This window comes from Eleutherodactylus coqui, chromosome 11 (genome assembly GCF_035609145.1).
Source record: "Eleutherodactylus coqui strain aEleCoq1 chromosome 11, aEleCoq1.hap1, whole genome shotgun sequence".
NCBI lineage: Eukaryota > Metazoa > Chordata > Amphibia > Anura > Eleutherodactylidae > Eleutherodactylus > Eleutherodactylus coqui.
This window is the reverse complement of record NC_089847.1, coordinates 16050785-16062849: the sequence shown is the minus strand read 5'-3', so window position 1 is coordinate 16062849 and position 12065 is coordinate 16050785. Positions and strand designations below refer to the sequence as shown.

The 12065-nt window shown below is 47.6% G+C and overlaps 1 protein-coding gene across 1 annotated transcript in view; it reads left to right on the top strand.

Annotated features, from left to right (window-relative positions):
* Positions 1 to 12065, top strand: part of PEPD (peptidase D) — a 272915-nt gene that overhangs the window by 171628 nt on the left and 89222 nt on the right. The gene's annotated exons all lie outside the window — the stretch shown is intronic.

Here is a 12065-nt window from a genome sequence, read left to right as displayed (position 1 = left end):
TATTATTGTAGACAAGGTACCTCCCTGGATGGCAGCGGTATTCCCTAATGGCCATGCCCAGCAGTATAATGGGCCTGGCCATACTGCAAATAGTGATCAGCTATGGTCTGAGGAACGTAAGGAGCTCAAGGTGATGGCTTGGCCTCTAGATTTCCCAGATAGTGATCTAATTGATCATCTGTGGAATGTGCTGGAACAACCAGTCCAATCCACGGAGGCCGCAGCTTACAGGACTGGGAGGACCCGCTGGTAACATCTTGGTGTCAGATACCACGGCTCACCTTCAGGCCTCAACTGGTCAGAGCTTTTTCAGCCACACAGAAGGGACTTGCACATTAGTCCAGGATCACATGACCATATTTTCCATTGCGTATTACGCGTGCAAAGTATGCATGTATAATGCGCTTGAATGGCGTCAACAAAAGTACATTGCTTTTCATTGTTTCACTCACACTTGCGTATATTTCATCGCAGCATGTTCTATTTTTCCGTGTATCACGCACAGCCCTTTTGTTCTGTTAGTGCATACCCAACGCAATGACTCTTCGTATTTGCGACTTTATTTTTTTACGCATGTTGCTAGGAGACATTTGAAAGAAGCTAAAAAAGAAAGCAGGAAGTTGTAGGCAGACAGTGCATGAGCCTCTAGGGGGCAGCACACCCATCCAAGCTGTTGTCCATGGGTATTGGAGACCATAACATACATACCATGGCTACTTTTGATATAGGCAAACTCAATACTCGGACGCATCGGACGTGGCTGCGCAAAAGTGGGGAAAAAAAACAGCCAAGAGAGCGTCATCCTCTAGTGAAGAGTAAAAGATGAAAAGGACATCTGGCAGCGTCCACCATGCACTTAGTCCCGCTAGGGAATTCTTCATTCTTCCATGAACAAACGCATACAGCGCGACGTTGCGACTCGGGAGTCTTTGTCAAGGGAAGACACGGTTCTCGGAGCGCTGCTAACAACTATCAAGAAACTGGTGCCTGTGCGATCATGTGAGCGCTAGAAGCAGGGGCGTAACTATAGAGGATGCAGAGGATGCGGTTGCACCCGGGCCCAGGAGCCTTGGGGGTGCCCATAAGGCCCCTCTTCTTCATATAGGGAGTCCAGTACTATGAATAAAGCATTATAGTTGGGGGCCCCGTTCCAGGCTTTGCATTGGGGCCCAGGAGCTTCGAGTTACGCCTCTGGCTAGAAGGGTGTGTCTATGGGATCGGGCAACTGCTGTCATCATTCCCTGCTTGTGTTTGTATTTGCATGCGTAAAATGTGCAAGCATACGCGAGCAAAAACGCACGGATACCCACGGATATGCAATGCAATATGCAAAACAATCATATAGTATGATATAGTCGTGTGAGCCGCCCGGCCCTAGGGGGAGTCCTAGAATCTACGTGAAATCAGCGGTAATTCTGTTTCATAATGAGGAGCTCTTTGTTTAGTCTTCCGTCTGATAGGCCGGTCAGTAAGTAGATATCTCCGCAGGTGACCGTAAGAAAGACGACAGCGGAGATGTGATCAGTAAGCGCAATTAAGTGTCCGACCACGAATCCCCTCCTTGCCTTTGTGATGCTTCTTAGTTTGCTGTCTTTAGGAAGTTGTCAACGCTCATCTAATTACAGAGCAGTCTGATTAAACTCCGGTTTCGGCGCTTCTTTGTGCTGCGGTAGAAAGACGCGGTGCTGCGAGTCCTTAGTCATTTTCCACAGTAATTGAGAGCCCTCTGCTGCAAGATCTCAGCAAGTGTCCTCCACCCCGAGACGATTCCTTGTCTTCACATTGTGCCCCTGTCATACCGCTATGTAGAATCTCACAACCAGCCGAATTACTGTAATCATCACCTTCTGAGATGTAATCATCCGGCTGTGTTGGGGGGGTTTTGCAAACATTAAAGGGTTTCTTCTTTAATTAGACTTGTATGACAAGTTACACTCGGCGGTTTCCATTACGCTCATATGTGCGACTACTTCCTCTCTGAGAACACCGACTATTCTTAGAATCATTGGGGGTCCAATTTAAGAAACCCAACCGGCATATCTAGATAATAGCAGAAACCCCATGAATGATAGGGGTTAACATAGTTTTCAAGTCTGGTGTAAGTTTCCTATATCCGTAGTGCGGAGGGTGAATCTCATTAAAAGGGTTTGGATGCCGCAGTTGTTATTCCTTCTCTCCGGTCTGGTTGCCACAAAGACTTTTATAAAGTAAGCGGTCTCTTTAGTGATCTTATATGGGGTAGGAAACCTTCACGGATAAAGTTGGAGACATGCAGTTGTCAAAGGATGAAGGCGGTTCCTGATCCGTGCCTTTATTATCTTCCCAGCTGCAGCATTGTAACCCTTGGCAATCCAATTTTGGATTCAGGGTTTCTTAGGGAGTTTTCTCTTTCTGCCATTATACAATGGCGCCATCTGCTGGCTAGAGCCAGTGCTGCGGTATGGGACATGCTGGAGAGGCCCCCCGACAACAGAGCGGCCGGTGATATATAGTAAGAATACCCTGCTGGACATATTCCGACATCGGAACTGTACAGCCTTCAATCAGAATGTCTTCAGACGTCAGACAGTGAATTGGAAAGGGTTAGAGGATGGGAGTCTGAGGAAACGAAGGATGCTATTACTTTCACTCCTGAACATACTTTTTAGATTCTGGGCACTTATTTGACGCCTTAGAGGCCGATGAATTCTAGAGAGATTGCACTCATTTACCCCCCTTGGTTCTTAAACATAGAAGCTCAGTAGCAATGACTGATCCAGCCATTTAAAAAAAAAAAAAAGAATCAGGTGGAAGTAGCATCCTCTAACCCACGGGTGTTGAGCGTATTTTCAGGGGCCACATCAGCCTTATGGCTGCCTGCAAAGGGCAGCATATTATGTGCACGTAATACGCCGTGCATACAATCCATTGATTTCAATGTTTGTTCATATGAGCGTATAAGAAAATACGCAGCATGGACTATTCTGGTGCCTATTATGCACTACTATAGGCTGTTGCGAACACACAGGAAACCAATACTATCTATGGGCCTTACGGGGTTTTTTTTTGCTTGCGCAAGTACACAGTGTATTTTGAGCACACAACAAACATGCTGGAGCGCCCGAGAAAGGCAGGCTCCAGTAGTAATAGTGTCCCCTATATTGGCTCCAGTAGTAATAGTGTCCCCTATATTGGCTCCAGTAGTAATAGTGCCCCCTATATTGGCTCCAGTAGTAATAGTGCCCCCTATATTGGCTCCAGTAGTAATAGTGCCCCCTATATTGGCTCCAGTAGTAATAGTGTCCCCTATATTGGCTCCAGTAGTAATAGTGCCCCCTATATTGGCTCCAGTAGTAATAGTGTCCCCTATATTGGCTCCAGTAGTAATAGTGTCCCCTATATTGGCTCCAGTAGTAATAGTGTCCCCTATATTGGCTCCAGTAGTAATAGTGTCCCCTATATTGGCTCCAGTAGTAATAGTGTCCCCTATATTGGCTCCAGTAGTAATAGTGTCCCCTATATTGGCTCCAGTAGTAATAGTGTCCCCTATATTGGCTCCAGTAGTAATAGTGTCCCCTATAGTACTCCCAGTAATAATAGCGAACTTGGGGAAATAAATAAATAAAATAAATCTTGGTATTTGTATAGCGCCAACTTATTCCATAACGCTTTCAGGTAATTATTATTTATTACCCCCCACTAAGCTGGGTTCTCAATTTACCGACCTCGGAAGGATGGAAGGCTGAGTCAACCTTGAGCAGCTACCTGAATCACGCGGGGATTGAACTTGCAACCTTCAGGTCGTAGGCAAGAGCTTACACTCTGCGCCACAAGAGGAAATAGTGGGTTCAGGGAAAGAAATGAAGATGGTGATTGTCTGGTACACTTCTGCCAAGCAAATCAGCTCAGGATAAGAAACACATGGTTTATGCAACCCAAACGCCCAATGTACACGTGGACCTCTCCCAATGGCCTCCATAGAAATCAGATTGATTACATCCTGTGTAGTCCTCGTTTGGTGAAAGTCATTCGTTGCAATAAAAACCTTTCCTGCCGCCGACTGCGGCTCTGATCATAAACTCCTTGCAGATAGGATCAAGATTAAATTCCATAGCGTTAAGAAAGGCGCTTCATTGAGAAAATGTGACACCCTTTAAAATCCCCCAATCATACAATATTGAGGTAGCAAACAGATTATAGCTGCTTGACGCATCAGAAAAGCATCCAAAGGAACTATGGCACAATATACAGTTCACAGTTATGGAAACAGCCAGTAAGCTTATTGCCTATAAGAAGCAGGAAAAATGACGCTATTGGTTGTCCGAGCAAACCCTCAGAATAGCCGATAAAAGAAGAGCAGCAAAGGTGGCCGGCAACAAAGACAAAGCAGAAGCCAATAAAAAACCATATGCCAGGCCTATTCTCATGGGTCAAGATGGCCCGAAAACCTTTCATGGCACGCAAGGGCACAATCAAAGCAAAAATGGGAAGGAACTGAATGACCAACAGAGTATCAAGGATGGGTGGAGGGAATACACAGAGGAACTGTATGCCTGCAACCACATACCTGGAGCATTGCATGAGGTGGAGCCTGTGGACCTGGAGACTCCATTATGGAGTCAGACGTGGTTAAGGCAATGAAACAACTAGCCAAAAATAAAGCATCAGGCATAGATAACATACCGGCAGAGCCATTGCTGCCAGTACTGGTGAAAACCATCACAGCGCTGTGCCAGTTAGTATGGGCATCCACACAATGGCTACAAGACCGGAAAAGATCTGTCTTTATCCCTCTACCAAAGAAAGGCAACTCCCAGAATTGCTCCAACTACCAAATAATAGCCCTCATTCCGCATGCAAGCAAGATCCTTCACTAAGCAATAGAGGAAAAACTGAGATCAGTAGTTGAAGCGGCTCTCCATGATGCGCAGGCAGGATCTGGGCGAGGACGTGACACCCGCAACCATATTGCAAACCTGCGATGGACCATGGAAAAAGCTTAAGAATACCAAAAGAATATCTACAAGTGCTTCATCGACTACATCAATGCCTTTGACTGCGTCGCCCACGACAAGCCATCGCAGGCCCTACAAGAGCTGGGCGTATCGGCACATCTAGTCAAATTAATAAAATCACTTTATACCAATCAAGAAGCCGCTGTGAGAACACAGTATGGGGACACAGATTGGTTTGGGATCGGCAAAGGCATCCAACAGGGCTGCATGCTCTCACCCTTCTTGTGTAACCTATATGTGGAAGTGATCATGCATAAAATGTACCTAGACGAATTGGAAATTGGAGTGAAAATTGGTGGAAGAAACATGAACAATCTCCGTTATACAGACGACACAACTCTGCTTGCAGAAACAGAAGCCGGTCTGAAGCAGTTGATGTGGAAGATTAAAACTGAAAGTGAAAAAATGGGCCTCTGCCTGAATGTAAAGAAGACAATTATGACAACTGCATAAAATGTCCAAATTCAAATCAAAATCAACAATGAGGTCATAGAATGTGTGCGAGACTTCATCTTCCTTGGCTCAAAGATTGACCAGGCTGGAGAATCTATCCCAGAGATAAAAGGTAAGATAGCATTGGAGTGAGGAGCGATGCTAAACATGGACAAAATGTGGAAAATTAGAATATCGGTATAGCAACTAAATGCAGGATAGTGCAAACCATTGTTTTCCCCAGAGCCCTGTATGGATGTGTAAGCTGGACTGCAAAAAAGGCTGATAGAAGGAGGATTGATGCATTTGAAGCTGTAGTGCTGGCGAAAGCTGCTGCGTATACCCTGGATGACGAGAGGAACAAACAGAGAAGTCCTGAATCATATAAGATCCGATGTATCACTGGAGGGCAAGATGGCCGGGCCATGGCTTACAGAGGACAACATGACTGGGCTCCGGCTTACAGAGGACAATATGACTGGGCTCAGGCTTACAGAGGACAAGATGACTGGGCTCAGGCTTACAGAGGACAAGATGACTGGGCTCAGGCTTACAGAGGACAAGATGACTGGGCTCAGGCTTACAGAGGACAAGATGACTGGGCTCAGGCTTACAGAGGACAAGATGACTGGGCTCAGGCTTACAGAGGACAAGATGACTGGGCTCAGGCTTACAGAGGACAAGATGACTGGGCTCAGGCTTACAGAGGACAAGATGACTGGGCTCAGGCTTACAGAGGACAAGATGACTGGGCTCAGGCTTACAGAGGACAAGATGACTGGGCTCAGGCTTACAGAGGACAAGATGACTGGGCTCAGGCTTACAGAGGACAAGATGACTGGGCTCAGGCTTACAGAGGACAAGATGACTGGGCTCAGGCTTACAGAGGACAAGATGACTGGGCTCAGGCTTACAGAGGACAAGATGACTGGGCTCAGGCTTACAGAGGACAACATGACTGGGCTCAGGCTTACAGAGGACAAGATGACTGGGCTCAGGCTTACAGAGGACAAGATGACTGGGCTCAGGCTTACAGAGGACAAGATGACTGGGCTCAGGCTTACAGAGGACAAGATGGCCGGGCTCAGGCTTACAGAGGACAAGATGGCCGGGCTCGGGCTCACGGAGGAAAAGATGACCAGGCTTCAGGCTCATGTGTTTTGGCCCTGGACTGCGAGAGTAACAGACAGAGAAGTCCTGAGTCATGTAAGACCCAATATATCACTGGAGATCAAGAAGACTGGACTCAGACTCACATATTTTGGCCATATAATGCGAGCAGAGTCGCTAGAAAAATCTATAATGCTTGGACAGATCAGTGGCAATAAAAGACCTGACCGCCAAAGGACACGATGGCTGATACTGTCACAGCTGATACGGGCATGGATATCACACAACTGAAAGAATCCGTGTAAAATGGAAAAACATGGAGGGAGCTTTCCTTTAGGGTCACTGAGGGTCGTGAACGACTAAACGGCTAACAATAACAATAAAATAGTGAACCCCCTATTGGTCTTGGGCCAGGCGGCATCCCTACAGGCATTTTACTCTAAGAGCCTGCAGGTCCAGTCTGGCGGCAGAAGTGCAGTCTGTGTCCGCTGAACTCTCCCCTCGGCGTCAGCGCTGCATGCCCAGACCGGGATGGAGAGGTCAGCGGTCAGACTGCAGTGCTTCTGCTGGACCGAACCTGCAGGCTGGATGAGTAGAATGCTGCACGGCCGGTGGGCCACATTAAATGAGGCAGTAGACCAGATTTGGCCCGTGGTCCTTGTGTCTGATGTGTGCTCTGACCGTCAGGTTGAGCATTTGGCCCCAGGAGATGATAGAGGAAATGCCAGCTTTGCTGTGGGCATGGTATCAGTAAATTTGCTGAGAGGTCGTCGTCCTATCTGCAGCAGAAATGGGAAAGGGATATTGGTGCTTTTTGGATGGAGGATGATGAGAAGATAGCCGTTACTAGATTACTTACACAGCTGAGAAACTGATAGCTCAACACTGGCTTAAGTAAGAGAATTTGTGGAGAGAGTCGATAACCTGTTAGGTTTAGAGAAAAGTGTTTATCGTAAAAGGAAAGCGCTTCAAAGATCTGAAAATCTTTGGGCTAAATGACTGGAAACTGCTGGAGCGGCACCCACGTAGGGGCGCATACTTGGGGGGGGGGGGCGCTACCCACTGCCAAGATGCATGTATTGCAAGGCAGCAATGTTGGATGATATTGTGGTTATGCTTTTACCGGGAAATGACCTCTTACAGAGTTTTATAAGGGTTTGTGGGTGTGCAGTTGGGCTGTGAGGGACAACAGAACAGAAGATGGGGATGTTCTACAGAAGATGCAAGAAGGCAGACCTCTTGCTTTCTGTATGGTCTTGAAACCTTTATTGTAACACAGCTTACGCTAGCTTATAATGTTGTATGACATAGTGGGTGGGAGACGATTGGGAAGGGGATGTTTTGTTTAACAAAAAATGTTTTATTTTCCAAAAATGCAATAAAAAATACTTTACACACACACACTCAGCACTGCTACACACAGGTACACACACACTCAGCACTGCTACACACAGGTACACACACACTCAGCACTGCTATGCACAGGTACACACACTCAGTACTGCTATGCACAGATACACACACACACTCAGCACTGCTACACACAGGTACACACACACACTCAGCACTGCTATGCACAGGTACACACACACTCAGTACTGCTATGCACAGATGCACACACACACACACACTCAGCACTACTATGCACAGGTACACAGACACTCGGCACTTCTACACACAGATACACAGACACTCAGCACTGCTACACAGACACTCAGCACTGCTATGCACAGGTACACACACACTCAGCACTGCTACAGGCAGGTGCACACACGCACTCAGTACTACTATACGCAGGTACACACGCACTCAGCACTCCTACACGCAGGTACACACGCACTCAGCACTGCTATGTACAGGTACACACACACACTCGGCACCACTGCATACATATACACACACACACACTCAGCACTGCTACGCACAGGTACACACACTCAGCACTACTACACGCAGGTACACACACACTCAGCACTTATATACACAGGTACACACACACTCAGCACTGCTATGCACAGGTACACACACTCGGCACCACTGCATACATATACACACACACACACACTCAGCACTACTATGCACAGGTACGCACACACTCAGCACTGCTACGCACAGGTACACACACACTCAGCACTACTACACGCAGGTACACACACACTCAGCACTTATATACACAGGTACACACATACTTAGCACTGCCATGCACAGGTACAAACACACTCAGCACTACCATGAACAGGTACACACACACTCAGCACTGTCATGCACAGTTACACACACACTCTCAGCACTGTCATGCACAGGTACACACACACTCTTAGCACTGCCAGGCACAGGTACACACACACTCTTAGCACTGCCAGGCACAGGTACACACACACTCAGCACTACTATGCACAGGTACACACACTCAGCACTGCTCTGCACAGGTACACACACTCAGCACTGCTATACGCAGGTACATACGCACTCAGTACTGCTATACGCAGGTACACACACACACTCAGCACTGCTATGCACAGGTACACACACACACTCAGCACTGCTGCATACAGATACACACACTCAGCACTGCTGCATACAGATACACACACTCAGCACTGCTGCATACAGATACACACACTCAGCACTGCTATACGCAGATATATACGCACTTAGCACTGCTATACGCAGGTACACACACACTCAGCACTGCTATGCACAGGTACACACACACACTCAGCACTGCTGCATACAGATACACACACTCAGCACTGCTGCATATAGATACACACACTCAGCACTGCTGCATACAGATACACACACTCAGCACTGCTACGAACAGATACACACACACTCAGCACTGCTACACACAGGTACACACACACACAGCACTGCTGCATATAGATACACACACTCAGTATTGCTACGCACAGGTACACACACTCAGTACTGCTTTGCACAGGTACACACACACACACACACACTCAGCACTGCTATTCACTGGTACACACACACACTCAGCACTGCTATGCACAGGTACACACACTCAGCACTGCTATGCACAGGTACACACACTCAGCACTGCTATGCACAGGTACACACACACTCAGCACTGCTACGCACAGGTACACACACACTCAGCACTGCTACACGCAGGTACACACACTTAGCACTGCTACACGCAGGTACACACACACTCAGCACTGCTACACGCAGGTACACACACACACTCAGCACTGCTACACGCAGGTACATACACACACTCAGCACTGCTACACGCAGGCAAACATTTTGTGTTCATGTAGGGAACATCAGGTCAGTCTAGTAACAATAAATAAAATAGACTCCTGCTAATTGCATTCTTTTCCTACCCCTGCTGTGTCCTCCCAGCAGCCGCAGCAAAACCTAACGTAATCAGTGACATCCTCTATACAGGGCTAAGAATATTTTTTGCTCTAGGTGAGATGTAGGCCAGGAGTCGGTGGGAACGTCACAGGTCACATGACGCACCACATGTCGTAGGACAGATAAGTGTACGCCAAATGGGCAGTGCGGGCGATCAGAATTGTGTAAAGAGATGTTTCCGAAAGCATCTTTAAAAGTACCTTTCACACAGGAGTAATAGTCAGTCAGTGTATGGGGGCAGAACACATCTCTTCTGGCCACCTACCTCCATTCACTGTGATCAGGCAGTCATTCAAAAACTGAATGAATCCTTTTTAGGGCTCATTCACACGGCGTATTTTCACCACGCATATCGCACACGTAATACCTGGTGAATAGAGTCAATGAAAGGAAGTGGGTTTTCTTTGATCCATTCACACTTGCGAATAGTAATTGTGTATGAAAAATCGCAGCATGTTCTATTTTATCACTTATTACACGCATAAGGGCCTTATTGTTCTCTGTGGCTGCGTATGATACACAATCAATATGCAATGCCAGCGCAGGTACTGATGTAGCCGTTGCGTTTCTCACTCATGTTGCTGGGAAACATGCTAATGAATTAAAAATATAAAATAAACCGGAAGAACGTCATTCTAGGGTTTTTCCCTGCTTGCCTTTTTTTTTTTTTGCACGTGTAACATATGCTGTACATACACAGGTGTACACGCACAACAAAATGTACATGCGCGATCATAGGCAGGGAAAATTGAAGGGATATGCAACTGGAACGCTGCAATGGTTCTGCAACGTTTTACGCATACGCCCGTGTGAACAAGCCCTTACACTGAGCAAAAGGTTGCTTTGTTTCTATGAGCTATTGGGAGCAACTACTGGAGGCAATATTAGTATTAGGGCCACTACTGGGAACAATATTACTATTGGGGCCAATACTAGGGGCTCTAATACTATAGGGGCCACTAGTGGGACAACTATTACTGTTCGGACCGCTGACAGGGGCAAGATGACTGGGCTCAGGCTTACAGAGGACAAGATGACTGGGCTCAGGCTTACAGAGGACAAGATGACTGGGCTCAGGCTTACAGAGGACAAGATGACTGGGCTCAGGCTTACAGAGGACAAGATGACTGGGCTCAGGCTTACAGAGGACAAGATGACTGGGCTCAGGCTTACAGAGGACAAGATGACTGGGCTCAGGCTTACAGAGGACAAGATGACTGGGCTCAGGCTTACAGAGGACAAGATGACTGGGCTCAGGCTTACAGAGGACAAGATGACTGGGCGCAGGCTTACAGAGGACAACATGACTGGGCTCAGGCTTACAGAGGACAAGATGACTGGGCTCAGGCTTACAGAGGACAAGATGACTGGGCTCAGGCTTACAGAGGACAAGATGACTGGGCTCAGGCTTACAGAGGACAAGATGACTGGGCTCAGGCTTACAGAGGACAAGATGACTGGGCTCAGGCTTACAGAGGACAAGATGACTGGGCTCAGGCTTACAGAGGACAAGATGACTGGGCTCAGGCTTCCACAGACAAGATGACTGGGCTCAGGCTTCCACGGACAAGATGACTGGGCTCAGGCTTCCACGGACAAGATGACTGGGCTCAGGCTTCCACGGACAAGATGACTGGGCTCAGGCTTACAGAGGACAAGATGACTGGGCTCAGGCTTACAGAGGACAAGATGACTGGGCTCAGGCTTACAGAGGACAAGATGGCCGGGCTCAGGCTTACAGAGGACAAGATGGCCGGGCTCAGGCTTACAGAGGACAAGATGGCCGGGCTCAGGCTTACAGAGGACAAGATGGCCGGGCTCAGGCTTACAGAGGACAAGATGGCCGGGCTCAGGCTTACAGAGGACAAGATGGCCGGGCTCAGGCTTACAGAGGACAAGATGGCCGGGCTCAGGCTTACAGAGGACAACATGACTGGGCTCGGGCTCACGGAGAAAAAGATGACCAGGCTTCAGGCTCATGTGTTTTGGCGCTGGACTGCGAGAGTAACAGGCAGAGAAGTCCTGAGTCATGTAAGACCCAATATATCACTGGAGATCAAGAAGACTGGACTCAGACTCACATATTTTGGCCATATAATGCGAGCAGAGTCGCTAGAAAAATCTATAATGCTTGGACAGATC